The sequence below is a fragment of the Cynocephalus volans genome, chromosome 5 (genome assembly GCF_027409185.1).
Source record: "Cynocephalus volans isolate mCynVol1 chromosome 5, mCynVol1.pri, whole genome shotgun sequence".
Lineage (NCBI taxonomy): Eukaryota > Metazoa > Chordata > Mammalia > Dermoptera > Cynocephalidae > Cynocephalus > Cynocephalus volans.
Genome location: NC_084464.1, coordinates 158,197,235 through 158,213,880, shown reverse-complemented (window position 1 = coordinate 158,213,880; position 16,646 = coordinate 158,197,235).

Sequence of the window (16,646 nt, the reverse complement as noted above, 5' to 3'; positions counted from 1 at the left end):
TTGCCCAAGGTCACCAAGTTGGTTCAGGGAAGAGCAGGGACTGGTTCCCGCCACCTGTCTCTTCTTGCCAGGGTTGGTGACATTGGCCACAGCGCCCTTCCGGCATGGTTCCTGGAAGAAACTTTGCTGATTTTAATACACCAACTTAATACACCAACTCTACTAGGTGATTTCAGAATCTAGCCAGGTGACACTTAGATAAAGTGCACTTTTAGAGATCGGCTACCAGGTGTAACAGTTTCCTAGAAAAAGCCTCTGCCCAAAAGTAATCAAAATCCTCTGAGCTAGCCATTTTCTAAGGCAAATCCTTGGTTGGGTCTTGAAGTTAACCCCCATTTTGCAGCTGCATGGCTGCCCTATGGACAAAATAGGACTTTGGTGTCTAACAATTTCAGAGGAGGCTTGCATACTTATTTCAAAACACAGTGCCCCAGATGAACATCTTCTTAGCATAAACATCCTATTCCTTAATACGTTGTTACTTCCACCAAACATGGATGTTATTTTAGTTATTTCAAGTTGAGATAAAGTGCAACTTTTGTTTAGACAGCAAAATACTAACCAAAGAAAATAGCCTTTAGAGATTAACTTTAATGACAAATCTAGTATGTCATTAAAAGGACCTCAAAAATGCCTGGGTAATTCCGCCTCAGCAGCCTGAGCAGGTCTCAGCTGCCCTCTTGCACCACAGGCAGGCTTGTCGCTGCTCAGACCACTGTGTTTTCAGCACCCAGGAGTCTGGGAGCTCCACCCCTGCCCAGGCAGTACCAGGATGGCAGGGAACCTGGAGAATCCCAGCACGGGGGCTGCTCATGACACCTCCCTTCTCCACTTAGAGCAGTGCTAATTCTGCAAGGTGTATTTAAAACCTGCATGAGACCCATCTACAAACTCCCTGAGACAAATATCTAAGGGGAAACCTTACAAGCTCACAAGAGATGGGATAACTCACCTCCCCAACATTTAACCACTTTGCGCCTTGGTGGAAAGGGAAACATGCAGAAAACCTCCTTTTCTCTTTCCATATTGCTCATTCCCCACCCCCACCCCCACCCCACCACCACCCTTTGGATGGAAAAGCTGGAAATTGTATTACTTTGCAAAAAACTGTTAAACAAAGATTATAGGATGCCATTGTTATGGACTAAGTTCCTGCACTAGGCCCTCACAGACCAACCAAAAATCAAAATGGAGTAACCCCAGCAAAAGTTCCATGACACTAAACCAAAACTAAGTTGTTGTCTGACCTTTCAGGAATCTGGAGAGAGAGGTAACAGCCAATTTCCCAAACAGGCCAGTTTAAATCTTCATTTTGCCTGATAATGAAGTTCACTCAGCTTTAATGCTTACACAAAATAAGTAACCTGAAGTCACTTGATGTTAACTAATCAGCTATTTTCCTATCGTTCTGTCTCCACCTTACAAGGAAAGTAACTTTGAAATGGCCACTATGCTTTCTGTTCTTTATTTCTGCTTTCTTAAGACTTTTTTTTTTTTGTCTATAAAGTCAAACTCTTTCACTCAGTTCATTTGAACACTTATTCTATTTTACAAAATGAAGTGTTGCCCTATTCTACAACACAATAAAACCTATTGAGGTCTTCAAATTTGCTGTAATTTTGTCCTTTCTTGCAAAAAACAAACACAGGCCAAGGATGTTGCTTGTGCATCCACATCCAGGCAAAGCCTTGGAATGGGGTGAAGGATTTCAGAGCTGAGTGCTTTGTGATGTCTGCAGGCCTCGCACCTGGCTGAGCCCCAGTGATCTGTGCACAGTGGGGGCTCTGTGAGTGCAAGGCAGAGGGGGTAGGGGTGCCTCCCAATGAGCTGCAATCTAGTTGAGGGAATCTGAAACCTAGAATCCACTTGAGCATAGGGTCCAATGCTGAGATGAGCATTCTTGATGGTTCGTGCTGCAGGGACCTAAGAAACCCAAAGTGCCGCACACTGGGCTCCTTGTTCTGGGGGCAGGAGATAAGTGGTCCAGCCCTGGAGGAATCCACAGACAAGCGGGAGTCACACAATGGATCTTCCTAGAGAGAAAATCCAGGGGAGGCTCAGGCTGGCCAAGCCTGCTGCATTGGGGGACGTGGGGATCTGGGGTCAGGTGACTGAGACAGGAGGGACCTGGCACCTGGGGAGGGGTGTGGTTGTGCTTCCCTTGTGACCACACCCCTCCCACCTGCCTCCTCTGGCTGACGCATGCTACCCTCTCCTTTGCTGGGCTGGCACCTGCCTGTCCTTCAGACCAAGGCCACGTGCCACACTTTTCTGGGAAGCCCTGACTGCCCCCTCTGCCCCCTGCCTCTGAGTGTCCATTCTGACATCCCAAGCACTTGGTACGTGACCCTGTGGAAGGCAGGCTGCCTTACTGAGGAGGAGGAACAGGAGTTCTGAAAGCTGGGGGCATTGGGGAGGGCACACTGCGCCCCACAGGGAACTGCAAGAATTAGAAAGACACTTTGCCAGCTGAAATGGCTGCTGGAGAAGATGCCAGTATATTTGGGCTTAAGTACCTGCACTCCCTGAGCCCCGCCAAGATCTGCCAAAGCTCCATGGCTACTATGGAAATCAGACACCTCTGGATGCCTCAATTTCCCCTTGTGAAGAAACAAACTCTTTCTCAGAGATTGTCACAGAATTTCCAGATACTTTAAAAATCTTTACCTTGGTCTAGCAATCCCACCTTCAGGAATCTGTCCCATGGAAATAAAAGTATATTCCAGTAAATCAGGATGTTTATTGCAGCAGAACCGCAGAAACAAAGGGAATGCCCGTCAACAGGAAGGTGCATGACTGCATTAGACACATTCACACCAAGGAACGTCACACATGCTGGGAAGAGGGACGTCACCTTGATAAAAGACTTGCCTGAGGTACGGCCTGAGAATAGTAGCATGTGGCTGTCTGTTTCCCTTCCCTTCCTGAGCAACAGGCCTAAAGCCATTTGGTGGGGAAGGCGTCTACACATGGGGTGATGGGTCTGACCTGGGTGAGGAGGACATTCTTGTAGGATACGTGGGACCCTTAGCAGGATGTGGGGAGAGTCCACTCATGAGAACCTGAGCAGAGGCAGGAGGATGAAAAACGTAACAGAGTGGCCCAATGGCGTGTCAGGCTGAGAGAGAGGTGCCCTGTGGGAAGGGAAACCTGGCTGGGGTCTCAGGGCTGCCCACATGGGACTGACCCAGTGGGGGTGAGAAGCCCGGGAGGACTGGGGGACAGCCCAACACGGGTACTGGAGCCCAGGAGGGGAGGAGAAGACATGTGAGGGAATTAGGGGGCACAGCTCCATAGGGTCTAGGTGGGGGGTGAGGAGGACATCCACAGGAGAGGGGGAGGGGCGTGGGAGATGGCTCACGTGCGGGGCCTTCATCAAATGAGCAGATAGACTAAGGACGACAGGAGCCAAGTTCCTCCCATCAGAGATGGAAGGTACATCCCAGAAAAGCATGAAAACTAGAATGAACCCTGTGGTGCATTCATGGTTGTCAATATATGAAGAAATACAGATCAAATGTGTGCATTATAGAAATATATGTATGTGTGAGCACACGTGTGTACATGTGTGTGGCTACATATACACACATAAATATATTCCTTAACCCTATGGACTGGGAGGGCCTGGGAGCAACAACCCACCAGGGCATCTTGGCTTTTAAGTAACATTCTCCACTGAAGAAAACCAGGGCTCCTCCAAGACATGGCTGACTCCAGAGCTGGGGCAGGTAAGGCACAAGATGACCCTGAAGTATTTTATATCAAAAAGCAAGGACGTACCAAGGTCAAGGGTTCAGATCCTAGCCAGCCACCAAAAAAAAAAAAAAAACAAGCAAGGAACTGTTCCAATATTGACAGGGACATGTCAAAAAGACATAGACGTGAGGCGATTTGAGCATCAAATAAATGATAATAACAGATTATACACCATTATATGCAAAAGAAATCTGTGAGCCCATAATGATATAAATGAGTAAATTGAAAGTGTGATAAGGAACAGGATATTTACATAGTATCAAATTTCCTCCTCCCCACAAACTATTTACTAATTACAAAGGGGAAAGAGTAACTACATAGTAAAGAAAAATGCTGGCATACAACACTGGATTAGTCCATTGTTGCTTATAACAGAATACCCGAGACTGGGTAATTTTTAAAGAACAGAGGTTTATTTGGCTTATGATTCTAGGACAGCTGCATCTGATGCAGGCCTCAGGCTGCTTCTACTCATGGTGGAAAGCGACTGGCGGCTGGTGGGTACAAGCAGATCACGTGGCGAGAGGAAGTAAGAGATGGAGAGAGGGGAGGTGCCAGGGTCTTTTAAACAACCAGCTCTCACAAGAACTAATAGAGCGAGAACTCACTCAAGCCCCCTCCCCCAGGGAGAGCATTAATCCATTCATGAGGGATACACCCCCATAACTCAAGCTGCCACACTGGGGATAAAATTTCCATATGAGTTCTGGGGGGACAATACATCTAAACTCCATCAACCACCTTAATCAAGAGGTCAAAGTGAAGGAGACTTCTGGTCAAGATGGTGGAATAGATGGTCCCCAGCATTCCAGAAATCAAGCAATTTGCAACTATGAAAATGTAACATCAGCGAAGCTGGGGCCACTGGAGCTCAGGGGAAGAGGAAAGACCTACGAAGTTCATGAAGGTGGGAGAAACCATGATGAGAGAAAGAAAAAACTGCTCTGAGCATTTCGGGCCACGGCCACTTTAAGGCTGGAGCTGCTGAGCTCATGGAGCAGGAGCTGGCAGAAGCCATAGCTGTGCCCTTCAGATGAAGTTGCTTGGAGGCTGCAGGGGAGAAGAGAGCCTTGGTGGCTCCCAGGACAGTAAAACCACTAATAGGGTTCCCATGGACCCATGCAGGAGCGAGGAGCCAGAACAACTGAAAAAGGGGAGCCATTCAGAGGCCAGTGAGTCATTGCAAGTGACCAGTGCAGGGCCCATCCCATGGTAAGTGTTTGGAACACAGGCAGCGGGGGAGACAGGCCCACCAGGGGAACACTGGGACACAGCAAGGACATCCGATCCACCCCCGCAATCAGTGCAGGATCACTCAGAGGAGACTGGTCAGGAATGCAGAATTGCATGAGGTGCAGTTTGATGAAAAAACTCAGGCCCAGATCAGAGTTTCTACACAACCCAGATCCACTGGGTCTCTGGAGAGGCAGAAGTACCTGTAAGGTCAACCATTAAACCCTGAGCTGTGCAAAAACCTTCCCTAGGGAAACAGCAGCAAAGCAGCAATTTACCTCAACCACAGAGCTCAAGTACTGGTCCCCACAGGAAGTTCCCACGTTTTAGAAGTAAGCAAAGGACAAAAAATTAGTTCCAGCCCCGGCACACCACCAGCGCCTTGGGGCCTGCCTGGGAACTGGAGGCTTGAAGCCTGGGACCGAACCACACTCCCACATCCAGGCACACCATGCCAGCACCTTGGGGCCCATCCAGGAACCTGAGTCGTGGAGCTGGGGACCTGATCTCCCTCCCACAACCAGGCACACCACACCAGTGCCTAGGGCCCATCTTGGGACCCAAGTCATGGAGCTGGGGACCTAACCCCCCTCCCACAACCAGGCACACTGTGCCAGTGCCTCAGGGTCCACCCAGGGACCTGAGGCCCAGAGAAGGAGACTGGACCCCCCCTCCCACAGCCAGGCACACAGCACCAGGGTCTCAAGGCCCACACAGGAACCCAAGGCATATAGCCAGGGACCAGACACACCCCACAACCAGGCACACTGCCAGCGTTAAGGAGCATGCCAAAAACATCACCTCTATGTGAGTGGCCCACCACAGCCACCACAATAAGCATGGCTGCCACAAAAGAGGCTAGTTGCCACAATCACCACGCAGATGGTCTGCCAACCACTGGAGTGCATTGACACCAGGAGAGTCAACAGTACAGATAAAGAAAGGAAGAGGATGTCTCTCTCCACAAAGCCCATTCCAGAGTGACAGAAGAAGCATCTGCTCTATGATAATATTGGGGGACCTGATCACACCTCCCAGCATTGGACAGATCATCTAGGAAACAAATCAACAGAGTAACCATTATTCTTTTAGAAGGAGAGAAGAAATCTAGGGTAATTAGAGAGGGGGATGGGGAGAGACTGGACAAGCGGCATAAAGAATGATTACGATTTGTAACAATATATATGCTAGTAATATTGATTTGATCAACATATCTCAATGTTTAACCCCCAAAATATGTATAATCAATTTTGATTCAATAAATAAAATAAAATAAATTTTTTAAAAAAAGAGGTCAAAGCACCTATCAGCAGTGATGGTAACATAGGAAGGAGCATGCACTCACGGCAGGACTCGGCGTGAGAACCCAGCATCACGTCTGCAATATTCCCACCCAAGATGCCAACATGCTTATGGAAAATACACACCAAAGTATTTCAGGTTCATGGGGCATCAGGTTGGCAACTTAGTCCCAAATGGATCAGGGGTTAAAACACACACACGCGCGTGCACAGGTATTTGTATTGTACTGACAACTTTTTTGTAAGTTTGAGACTTTTTCAAAACTAAAAGTACATAAGATGTAATGCCAAGCAAGATGTCAAAAACTGAAATATGATCCTAATTTTGTAAAATGATGGTCTCCCCACCTCCTTATAGTGTATGTGCATATATGTGCGTGTCTCTATCTGATTACACGAGTATATAGAAAAATAGGGGCATGATAAGTATGATAAGAAAAATATGATCATCATAAGTTGTTGACATGGGTTGCCTAGGGTGGAGGTGGAAGGAAAGAGGGAAGAAGGAGTCAAGCATAAGTAAAATACAAAAAAGACTACATTAGAAAAACAAAGCATGGGGCCGGCCCATGGCTCACTTGGGAGAGTGTGGTGCTGATAACACCAAGGCCAGGGGTTCAGATCCCCTTACCATTCATCTTTAAAAAAAAAAAAAAGAAAGAAATACAAAGTGTGTAATGTAAGTGATCACCATCATGCACTTATGTAAGATGATGTGTGTTTCTGAGTCTGCCTGGGCTGCTACGGGAAAATACCACAGACCGGGTGGTTGAAAAACATTTATTTTCTCACAGCTCTGGAGGCTAGAAGTCCAAAACCAAGGCGTCGGCAGGGCTGGTTTCTCCCGAGGCCTCTCTCCTTGGCCATGGATGCCACCTTCTCGCTGTGTCTTCACGTGGTCTGCCCACTGTGCACGTGCATCCCTGTCTTCTCTTTATGTGTCCAGGTGTTCTCTTCTTATAGGGACAGCAGTCAGATTGGATTAGGACCTACCCTAACAGCCTCATTTTAACTTAATCATCTCTTTGAAGTCCTTATCCCCAAATACAGTCACATTCTAAGGGATCAGGACTTCCACATATGAATTTTGGGGGACATGATTCAGCCCAACCTGTAACATTATGTGTGTGTGTGTGTGTGTGTGTGTACGTATGTGTGTATGCATGTATGAGTATGCGTGCCAGTGTATGTATATGTATGGGAGTGTGTACGTGTGTGTGTGTGCCTTGACTCTGAGCAGGCTGTGCATTCGCAGTCACAGCATACATCCACTATGACTTGTCTGGACTTCTTGCTGAGGGAGACTTGGTGATTTTTGCTCTTCAAAAAATATTTTCGTAGAGTTGTTTGTTTCCTGAATTATCTTAATTCCACCCAAAGCAATGATGACTCTGATGCTTTGTTTTTGGTTAACCCAGTCTTGGTAAACGGCATGGGTAGGGGTGGTCCTCTCTGACACCAGGACGTCAGAGGGGGTCCTCTCCCCTTTGCGGGTGAGCCAAGTAAAACTGGCTGCTAAATGGTGGTTCCACTTTTCATGCATAGGACACCTGGCCCTGTCATTTCCTTGTCTCCTGTCTTGCTCTGTGACCTTCTCGAGTCCTGTGCCCGCCCACACTTCCTTTTCTCCCCTCACTTTTCGCTTTTGCCTCCTCAGTCCCATGCAGCCCGCACTGTCTTCTCTCACGATGGAGTCCCGCATGCCCAAGCCATGCGGACAGTCCCACATAACCTGAATGAAGAAAATACACACCACTTCCAAGCCTGATTTATACAAAGGACAGTCTGTGTTTTCTTTGGAAGGCCCACTGTGGATCTGGTGTCGTGGCCTCTCTGTTCTGTCCTGCTGTGCCCACGGAGACATGGCACGAGTTTTGCCTTGCATGGACCCTCAGGCTCTTTCCTTTTGTTTTTTTCAATCACTCAAGATTACAGAAATAGGCTCCTGAGCAAAGCTCTGTTAAGTAGAGCAAGTTGCAACAGTTATATGTTGTGTTATTCCTGAAACCAGATGCCAAAGTGTGAGTGCACACTTTTTGCAAGGACATAAAGCAGCAGAACTAATAGATTCCGAAAGTGCAGCCGCTGTGCTGTAGCGCAAACACCACTGGCCTTGGTCTAGTTCCACTCTGCTGTGTATTTACTGTGTGACCTCACCAGGTCACCCCCAACCTCACCTGTCCAGTGTCTCACCTGTGTCATTGGACAAAGGTGCTCCTGCTTATGTCCTCACTGGGCAGCCAAGTAGGTTCTAGCTCATGCATGAAAGTATTTTGTAAAAGTAGAGCTCTGGGTCACCCTTGATACGTTTCTCTGGACCTCGGATTTGTCACTGAGAAAACAGGGATGTGAAACAGGGATATGAGAGTCAACCTCCCAGCTGTCCTCGCACATTTGGACCACCCAGAGGATATTCAGACAGCTTTTCTCCCAGGATTCCATAAGCAGTGTTCTTTGTCACCCTCACTCAGAGGTCAAGAAGGCCTGCCTGGCTCTCTAGGGACTCTGCCCTATAGGGTGGGAACATGGGAACATAGTCCATGGCTCCAGAGAGGTTTGGAGCCTGGGTTTTTGGAGACCAGAGAGTCTCCTGGGTCTCACTCAGCCCCCCAGCCCTTCCTTGGGAGTCTTCCTGCTCTTGAAGAGATGCCACGTGACCTTGCAGCTGGGGCTCACCAGCAGTGCCTCCTGCAGACTCAGCAGAGTCCCGGCCCTTCATCTTACTGTCAGGTTTGTGAGGGCTCAGCAGCCACCACAAGGTGGAGTCAGCAACTCAGTCTCCCTCATGGCAACAGGATCACTTCAAAGCACCTCTCCTGATCAGAGTTCAATCTCCCTATCAAGTGTGGTTACCTCACTTGGCACATTCCAGATTATGCAGAGGTAGGAGCCTCTGCGCCACTCACCCCACCAGCCTGGACCAGAGTTGTAAAGTTGTCTCAGTGCAGCCGTCCCACTTCTGGGTATGCACCTGAAGGAAATGAAGTCAGTGTCTCGAAAAGATGTCTGCACCGTCATGTTTATTGCAGCACTATTCACAACACCCAAGGCGGGGAAACAACCTGTGTCCATCAACAGATGAATAGATAAAGAAAATGTGGACACAGATTTATATATATGTTCAATATATGGTATATATATTATATATAATATAATAATGGAATGTTACTCAGCCTTTAAAAAGAAGGAGATCCTGCCACTTGCAACAACCTGAATGAACCTGGAGGACATTATGCTAAGTGAAATAAGCCAGGCACAGAAAGACAAACACTGCACGACCTCACTTATATATGGAATCTGAAAGGGTCAAACTCATGGATGCAGAGAGGAAAATGGTGGTTGCCTGGGACTGAGGGAGGAAGAAGTGGGGAGATGTTGGTCCAAGGGTACAGACATTCAGTTATGCAGATGACTAAGTTCTAGAGATCTAAGGTACAGCACAGTGACTGAAGTTAACACTATTGCTTGCAAACTTGAAAGTTGCTACAAGGGTAGACCTTAAGTGTTATAACCTAGCTGACAGTCAGCTCAGCTGGTGAGAGTGTGGTGTTTTAACACCAAGGGCACGGGATCAGATCTCCGCACTGGCCAGCCAACCTCCACACCAAAAAAAGTGATATAACCTAAAAAAAAAGGTAACTAGGTGAGGTGATGAATATGTTAATTAGCTGGATTGTGGCAATCATTTCACAACGTATCATCATGTCGTACACCTTAAATATATACAATTTTTATTTGTCAATTATACCTCAGTAAGCTGGGAAAAATGAAAAATTAAAAAACAAGCAAGGGACAGTCTTCACCAGCTCATAATGGACAGGAAATGCACCTTAATTTTTTCTATATGCTCCTTATGCTAGGGGTTCATTCAATTACTCACTCAACCTTTATTGAAAATGATCCCCTGCCAGGCACCTAGCTGGGGACGAGCAAACGCAGATGCAGAAGACATGGCCATGTCCTTGCAGAGTTCATGGTCTAGTGATGGTTGAACAGATGGACGGCACTGTCAGCATTCGATGAACACTCGACCGACATGCAAGCAGAAGGTTATCACCCGTACTTTGGACGCCCCTCCCTATTAATGCAGAATGTTGACCTTTTCGGCATACTCTGGCCAAACCTTCTATGAAAAAAAGAGCTTTAGAGGTACAGACCCAGATGAGGAGCCAATCTTTGACCTTGATCTCCTGAGGCCATTTCTCTAACAATCCGTGAAACAAGTGTGGAAAATTTTACAATCTGTAAGTAGGAAGGGATAAACACTGGTTGTGACTGAAAATCACACTTCGAGTTATCTGTTTTCGTTGTGAGACACTTTTCCCCCTATTTATTAATGTAAGCCAGTGATGGCACAGATTATCATGCACCTGTATATCTTTAAGGGAAATCTGTGTGCTTCTGGAATAAATACATCACCAGAACACTGACTCCGTCATAAGATGCCCAGGGCTTGTTTGGCTGTCTACAAAAGGAAGATGGAAAAGAGTTGAGAGTCTGTATTTCAGCCTTCCTTCTCATACCGCCCTCCTCAAACTGTGCCGAAAACAGCCTCCCAGCAAGACTTCATGATTAATCCTCCTTTGCAGAACTCACTTCAGAGCTTCTGGGCATGCGTGCATATAGTTTGTATATGCCATGTCCAAGGTCCACCAACCATCAAAATAATCACCATCTTCCCTCTAAACTTCCTCAAGCCGATGGTTTATCTAACATGTGCTCTCTTTTGGGAACGTTCACAGTCTTGTTTGTTTGTTCAGCCTGGCAGAAGTTACATATATATGCTTTGTAGGCGTAAACATATATTTAATCGTAAGTTAATTCTTTAATTACAAAAATAAATTATCAAATACTTATAATACTAATTGCTCATTACAAATGTCCACTAGCATCATAGAACTATGATAACAAATTCTGGTGAATTTGAACTAAACTATTTTCACCAGCATGTACCACCCATACCTACGTTTGTACAGGACTTTCTGTTTATAAAAATCTTATACATCCATTTTCTCAATAAATGTCTCAATAACACGATGATATAGATACAACTGTTTCCATTTTATAGATGAGGAAAAAGATGTTCAGAGTATTCAAGATCAGAGATTCCAACCCTGATGATCTGTTTTATTCCATTATTTTTCATTCTTTTATAACTTCCACACATGGTATACAAGGGCCACTGTACCTACTATGACATAGGTACTCCCTTTAAACAATTCCACATTTCACGTCTAGCTAGTGCTTGCCACTTACGGTTGAAAATAATAAAGACTCCACAGTGGAATGTGGAAGCCTCTCCCCACCTCCTTGCCATGCCTAGGTTATGGAGCTCCCTGGTGCCTGAGACCAGGTCTTCCACATCCTCTGTGATTCTCAAGTCTTGGGCACATGACGAGCTCACTTTGCATTTGTTGAGTTAATGAGAAGATGGAGTTTCAGTTCCCCATCACCTTTTATGTGAGCTCTGGAGGTGGTGCTGCAAAAATCAATTGTTTCCAGGCACCTGGGCGGCCTTAGCCACTCGTGGGCCTGGGGAATCAAGCTGCTTTCTCATCCCAGAGCGTGACTCCCAGAGGGCTGTCAAGCTGCACCAGGAGCCAAGATGGGGCGAGGAGGGACAAAAGTACTTCAGGCTGGTGGCAGATGAGAAGAAAGGTCTGTGTCATCTTTCTCTGACCTCTGGGCTCACATCAGCCACTTTGCAAAGCTGGCTCCTCCAGGGGATTTAGAAAATAACCCCCGTCTTTCAGAGTAAATAAATAGTGTATGCTTGCAAAGCTCTTTAAAGCATTTTGGGGGGCTTGAGGGATACAAGTTCCCACAGGGTCTATTCCTGTGGAGCTGCCTAAGTTCCACCCCTCTTCCCTCAATGCAAATGTGACTCTAGAGCAGAGAATTTTTCATGTGGAGGCTACAGTTTGTGTGTTTTGGTCTTTCCAGACACTCCCTGAGAGGAGACCAGTGCACCAGCTATGGCACTCCACGCTGGCATGCTGTGCTGGGAAAACAGCTCACAAAAGCAGCCTGGGGGAGCTGGTGGAAACTTCCTCCTGCCTCTGCTCTGAAATAAAGTGTGTCCTTCTAACACAAGAGGGGGCCATGCTGAGATCACTTATGGGGAAAATTACAGGTCACAAAAGTGTAACATTACTACAACATATTGGAATTTTGATGACTATTCATTGTAACGTGGTCACTAATGTTTCTTCCCCTCTCCCCAGCATCTAATATCACAGCAGCTACATGTCCGATACTCTGAAAATTTCGTTCTCTGAAAATGAGAGCTAGATGCAGTATACCTAAAGTTCTATTCATCTCTAAGGAATTCTAGGACGTGATAGCAAAATGCACCACATAGTGAGGATATTTGGGAAGTTTGGGTTTAGTGTTCTCTTCCTCTCCAATTCAGCATTTCAAAGTGAAGGGGTCAACTTCAGTCACTGTGCTGTACCTTAGATCTCTAGAACTTAGTCATCTGCATAACTGAATGTCTGTACCCTTGGACCAACATCTCCCCACTTCTTCCTCCCTCAGTTCCAGGCAACCACCATTTTCCTCCCTGCATTCATGAGTTTGACCCTTTCCCCTCCATCTCCCTGAAAGTTCTCCACAAAGTCAACTGGCAAACAGATTAATATGAAGAAAAAGCATAAGAAATTTTATTACTTTAACGTGCTGAGAGGGGGCAATGCACAGGGGAATTGCAAGAAAGTAATGTCCCAATTTTCCATTGGGGTTCAGAGCTAATATAACCACCTCCACAGGGAAAAGGGAGATGGGGGTGTAGGAGTAAATGATTTTCAGGGGGACACAATGGGCCTGGAGAACAAAGTCCATTTGGCTGACAGAGCAGACAGTGACTGGTAAATGACTCGCTTCAAAATACTGAATGGGACCAGAACAGAAGACGATGGTCTGTGACAAAAGTTTGTCTGGGTTTGTTGACAGACTCCAGTCTTTTTTCCTGTGATATGAGCTAAGTTAGTGAAAACTTGGGGAAAGGACTAGAAGTAATTGTCTTCTTTTGGGGGGCTCTGGATTTTAGGCAGATAAGGGAACAGCTGCCTCCTGTGCTTTGGAGAGTGATGGGGGATTGACAGACCAGGTCAGAGAGATCTTGAGGCTGCTTCTTTATTCCAGCATGTCAAAGCACCATATTTTTGTGGGAAAATAGCCTAAATGATTCATTTTCAAGAATAGCTCGGCTCCAGCTGCAACACGCTGACAGCCCGCAGAGAGAGAATGCGCATACTGATGCATTGAGGTCTCTGTCTGTGTTTTTTATTTTCGCCGGCTTCCTCATCCCTCTTTCAAGGACCCACAAACTCGACTGGAGCTTCTCTCTGGCAAAATGGCGCCAACGCGGGGCTCGAATTAGGTCAGAACTAGAGCTCAAGATGGCGGAAGAGGAGAGTTGCCTGTCGCTTTTCCGCCATGAGCAGAAGCAGCCTGAGGCCCGCGCCAGATGCAGCTGTAGCAAATCGGTGCAAAGGAACGGCTTTGAAAGGGTGTCTCTACTCTGCTGAGAACCGGGAATCTTCCCCCAACCCATGTGTGCGACCAGCCGGTGCGCCACAGTCTGCATCACAGCCGCAGCCGCAGACATGGAAGCATGGAGGCCTGAGCTGGCGTGCATCACCCCGGGCTGCAGCGGGGACTGCGGCTTCTGACCCCCCACCCCCCCCAACCGTCCCTGGAGCTGGAAGCAATCAACCCGCAGGCTGAGACAGGGAGACATCCATCAGGAGAGGCAGAAGCTCCGCAGCGACCACACGTCCTGTGGGGCGGCCACTGTGTGATCCAGCAGGTAGGCTTCACCGCCACCAAGCAGCTTCATTCCCAGCTCAGCCCAGTGTGCACAGAGTGGGGAGACGTCCAGCAGGGGAGGTGGGAACTCCATGGGGTCCACGCTGCTGCTGCGCAATCCAGCAGCCCGGCCCAATGTGTACAGAGCACAGAGTCATCCAGCAAGGGAGAGAGAAGCTCTGTAGAGTCCACACACCCTGTGGGAAGGCCACCGCCACACGATTCAGCAGCGGGTAGGCCTCACCACCGCCACCCGGAGCCATCCCAAGCCCGGCTTAGCATGCACAGAGCAGGGAGACATCCTGCAGGGGAAGGGGAAGCTCTGCAGAGACCACATACTCTGCGGTGCTTTGGTGCATCCCAGAACCCCAGGCCAGAGTGCACGGAACAGGGAGTCACTGAGGTAGCCATACCAAATTGGCAACCACAGCAACATTTAGTCAATAGTGTCAAACCCGTGGACTGTGAAACCCCCTGCCACAATGAGTAAACATCAAAGAAAAGATACCAGAAATACAAAAAATCAAGAAAGCACACCACCAAAAGATAATAAATCTCAATCTCTAGATCCTATAGAACAAGAAGCCCTTGAAATGACTGACAAGGAATTTCGAGTGATAATTCTAAGGAAACTGAATGAGATACAAGAAAACTCAGCTAGACATCATGATGAAATGAGAAAAAGTATACAGGACCTGAAAGAGGAAATGTACAAGGAAATCAATGCTCTGAAAAAAAATGTAGCAGAACTTGCTGAACTGAAGAAGTTATTCAGCGAAATAAAAAACACAACGGAGAGTTTAACCAGCAGGCTTGTCGAAGTTGAAGAGAGAACCTCTGAACTTGAAGATGGGCTGTTTGAAATAACACAAGCAGACAAAAAGAAAGAAAAAAGAATCAAGGACATGGAAGAAAATCTGAGAGAGATATCAGACAACCTTAAGCGCTCAAATATCTGAGTCATGGGTATTCCAGAAGGGGAGGAAAAAGGAGATTGCATTGAAAACATATTCAACAAAATAGTGGCAGAAAACTTCCCAGGTATAGAAAAATCACAGATCTTCAGATCCAGGAAGCTCAACGATTTCCAAACGTATTCAACCTTAAAAGGCCTTCTCCAAGACATGTTATAGTCCAACTGGCAAAACTCAAAGACAAAGAGAGAATCTTAAAAGCTGCAAGAGAGAAGCATCAGATCACCGATAAGGGAGCCCCAATCAGGCTAACATCAGACTTTTCATCATAAACCCTAAAAGCCAGAAAGGAACAGGATGATATATTCAAAATAATAAAAGACAGAGATTATCAGCCAAGAATACTCTACCCTGCAAGCCTATCCTTCCGAAATGAAGGGAAAATAGTATATTTCTCAGACAAACAAAAAGTGCAGGAGTTCACTACCACACGACCACCCTTACAAGAAATTCTCAAGGGAGTACTGGGTTTGGTTCCTGAAAAATAACTACCGGTGCCATAAAAACCCAAGAAAAATCAAAACCTACTAGTATAATAAAAATGGTATTCATGAAGAGAAAACAAACAAACAAAAATGCTATCTACAACCTAAGGAACCAACAAACACAGAAAACAAACAGTAAATCAAAAAGCAAGGAACAAAAGACACCTAAGACAACAAAACAACAATCAATAAAATGCTAGGAATAAATCAACACTATTCAATAACAACTCTTAATGTAAAAGGCTTAAATTCCCCAATCAAGCGACACAGACTGGCTGACTGGATTAAAAAGGAGGACCCAACTATACGCTGCCTTCAAGAGACCCACCTCACCCATAAAGACTCACATAGACTAAGAGTGAAAGGATGGAAAAGGATTTACCATGCAAAAAGAAAAGAAACACAAGCTGGAGTAGCTATTCTCATGTCTGGCAAAATAGACTTTAAACTAAAAACCATAAAAAGAGACAATGAGGGACACTACTTAACGATAAAAGGACGGATCCATCAAGAAGACATAACAATCATAAATATGTACGCACCCAATGTTGGAGCAGCTGATTTATAAAACAAACTCTATTAGACCTAAACAAGGAAATAGACACTAATACCATAATAGCAGGGGACCTGAACACTTCACTGTCAATATTGGACAGATCATCTAGGCAAAGAATCAGCAGAGAAACACAAGATCTAAACAATACTCTAGACCAATTGGAATTGGCAGATATCTACAGAACATTCCACCCAACAATCTCAGAATATTCATTCTTCTCATCAGCACATGGATCATTCTCCAGGATAGATCACATATTAGGTCACAAATCAAGTCTCAATAAATTCAAAAATATTGGAATTATCCCATGTATTTTCTCAGACCACAATGGATTAAAACTGGAAATCAATAACAAAGGAAATTCTGGCAACTATACAAACACATGGAAATTAAACAGCATTCTACTTAATGACATATGGGTCCAAGAAGGAATCAAGCAGGAAATCAAAAAATTTACTGAAACTAATGAAAATAATGATACATCATACCTAAACCTGTGGGATACTGCAAAAGCAGTATTGAGGGGGAAATT